The following is a 3,070-nucleotide window of genomic DNA, read 5'->3' on the forward strand; positions in this document are numbered from 1 at the left end:
GATGCAAATTGCCTTTTTTTTCGTGCTCCCCCCACCTTCTTTATTCCCCTGCCACCTGGAAGTCATCAGCCAGGAGTTCACCACCATCACAGTCAACTTTCTGAGTGAAGTGGATGTGCCTTGCTCATCTCACGAGAGAAAGCCCTATGCCCGCTTGTTCATCCCTGGGTCTCCGAGACTAGTGCCTGGAGCACATAACGTATGCCAATAAAATTCTGACAAAGGAAAGAAGGGATTGACTTTTAGCTTTGGAGTCATGATGGATTTATACTCTCATATCTTAGGGGCCTGTGGCTTACGGTCATAACCTGTGGCCATGAAACAGGATCAACCCAATAGGCATGAAATGACAATATTATTTTCATTTCCTCTGTATTCTAATCTCTCTTTGAAATAAGACATTCAATTATTTCTAGAGAAAGACAAACTAAATGTGTGACTCTTATACTAAATGGAATCCATCTAAACTTTATACCCGGATAGATCAGGAGGTCACATGAGACCATTTGGGGAAAAGAATAAGGTGAGAGAATTTTTAAAACGTATTCTTTACACCCAACTGAAAGATTCACATTTGAACATCAGAGAAGAAGGACCTATAATGGAAATTTGATGATTTTGTCTCCCACTGCCCCCTTTTCGACCAATAAAACCATAAACCAGTGCCAGGTGATCTAATATAGTTGTTAGATATATGCCTGCACCCTTGCCCCTGTCTTAGTCAGGGTTTCTATTCCTGTACAAACATCATGACCAAGAAGCAAATTGGGGAGGAAAGGGTTTATTCAATTTGCACTTCCAAATTGCTGTTCATCACCAAAGGAGGTCAGGACTGGAACTCAAGCAGGTCAGGATACAGGAGCTGATGCAGAGGCCATGGAGGGATGTTTCTTACTGGCTTGCTTCCCCTGGTTTGCTCAGCTTGCTTTCTTATAGAACCCCAGACTTCCAGCCCAGAGATAGTACCACTCACAAGGGTCCCTCCCCTCCCTTGATCACTAATTGAAAAAATGCCTTATAGCTGGATCTTTTGTCAACTGAGGCTCCTTTCTCTGTGATACCTCCAGCTTGTGTCAAGTTGACACAAAACCAGTCAGTATGCCCCCACATCATGATTTTCCTAAATCTGGAAGTTGAAGTGAAGCAGACGATGATTGTAAGATACAAGGTGGCAAGCTCTCCAGTGTTGCTAACTTCCTGGCATGGTTCCTGAAGCCACTGATCCTGTTCACCGAGCAAAGCGACAAAAGATACATCCTTTGATCAAGTGTTTTCCAACTCTGATGGTAGGGAGGCAACTAAGCCACACTGCAATTTTCATTATTATGCTGGGAGAGTATTAAAAAAAAAAAAAAAAAAAAAAAAAAAAAAGTGCCGCTTCAACAAAATAGAAGGGGGTTTGGATACTCTCATATTTCTTCCCTGAGCCTAGATTTGAGCAGAGCCATTACATTTGATTGTAATTCCTCCCCATAAGCAGATGGGCAGGCAGTACACCAGGAATGATAATAATCTATACGGAGTGTTCCTAAGACATGAGTTAGTGCTTCCAGGCCCATAAAACTTGGGGTTTTATGAAGATGAACCCTATTATAGGCCCACGAGCTAGCACGTGCTAGTCAAATTACCTCAGCCGAGTCATCAGCGCAGAGCGTTTCTGCATCTTAACCTTCCGGAATGGACCTCGCTCTCACACCACTTCGCCTGTCTAAAGATTCAAATCAGATGTAGAAAACTGCACTCCTAGGCTTCAGAGTCCTTGCTGTAAAGTGAACTCGAGAAACAGAATACGGCACTGCTATTAGCAATGGATTATAAACCGTAATCATCAACTATCTTCCCCCCACACACACACCACCCCCCCCCACCCCCCACCGCCCACCCCACGCCACCCCCTTGCCTACAGCTTCCGTGATGCTGCCTGGGTGATTCTCGGAAAGAAAGGAAGACCAGACAGACAAATCACCACAGAAAACTTCTGATTAACCACAATTAACTGAGAGTCGGTTTGGGTACAACGGAAAGAAGTGGGGCTTCGTACCGAAAGAGCTGGGTGTGAATCGTGGCTCAGGCAACTTCCTCTTCGGACTTACCATATAACCCTAATTCTCTGCAGAAATAACAGACATGAATCAAACAGAGATCAAATGCAACATCTAGCAGGCCCATAGTTTCAGCCTCTGGTGAGTAACACACATAACAGAAGGAGCCCAAGATGCTTACAGGACTGAAAAGCCCTCGCTCCACAGGCTCACTTCAAGCCTCCAGTGACCTAAAGACTCCCCGCCCCCCAAAGACTCCTAACAACACCACTGATGCCTTTACACTCATCCAAACTCCAGCAGCAGTTAATGGTATCAAGAAGTTCAGCCTTCCTCCTTCAGAAACCTTACCCTTAGAAGTGGGGAGAGCTGCCTACTGTTGCCTAGCAACACCCCTATGAAGCACCTGGCACCACAGAGCCAACAAACACGATTTACATTTCTTGCTTAACAGTAATACTTTTGAGGGGAACGGTCTTCCTGCTTTCAAAGCTTGTTAACGCGGAGTTTCTCAACTGAGCTGAAGACAGCACGTGAGATGAACATGAGGAAAAGTTTGCTCATTAGAGAAGTGAGGTCTGTTCGGGACCCCAGCCCTCTTCCCTCTGTAGTCCTGTGCTGATTCCTGGAGTCTGACCAGTGGGGCCGCTGTAATCACAGGAGGAACTAAGTCAAAACCGCAGATTCTAAGACAAAACGTAATACTCCGAGATCTCAAGACGGCACTAAGTTACAGGGACACTGGATATTATAGTTACCTAGGTGACCTCATCCCGTGTGTACTGCAGAACTGACACCACAGGAAACTACAAATAAATATCTCATTAAGAATTATAGGCTATACGATATAAGGACTAATGGGTTCAGGATAGCCATTATTCATTTTTAAAAAGCATTCTTTTTGTATAAAATGCATTTTATTTTAAATTTACATGTGCACGAGTATATGTGCATGGGATTGCAGGCACCCTCAGAGGCCAGAAGAGGGTGTAGAATTCCTAGGAGCTGAAGTTATAGGTGGTTGTGAC

At 44.5% G+C, this 3,070-nt stretch overlaps 1 long non-coding RNA gene across 2 annotated transcripts; it reads right to left on the reverse strand.

The window, feature by feature from the left end:
- Positions 1-765: 765 nt before the first annotated feature.
- On the reverse strand, positions 766-2,760 carry LOC143440716 (uncharacterized). Of its 2 annotated transcripts, none has more exons than XR_013108185.1 (4): positions 2,224-2,760; positions 2,042-2,110; positions 1,629-1,774; positions 766-1,224 (listed from the first exon to the last, which is right to left on the reverse strand). It is a non-coding gene; the product is annotated as an uncharacterized LOC143440716 (long non-coding RNA). The 2 variants fall into 2 exon arrangements; XR_013108184.1 differs by having other exon boundaries at positions 1,629-1,762; positions 2,224-2,753.
- Positions 2,761-3,070: the final 310 nt, after the last annotated feature.

The sequence above is a fragment of the Arvicanthis niloticus genome, chromosome 30 (genome assembly GCF_011762505.2).
Source record: "Arvicanthis niloticus isolate mArvNil1 chromosome 30, mArvNil1.pat.X, whole genome shotgun sequence".
Lineage (NCBI taxonomy): Eukaryota > Metazoa > Chordata > Mammalia > Rodentia > Muridae > Arvicanthis > Arvicanthis niloticus.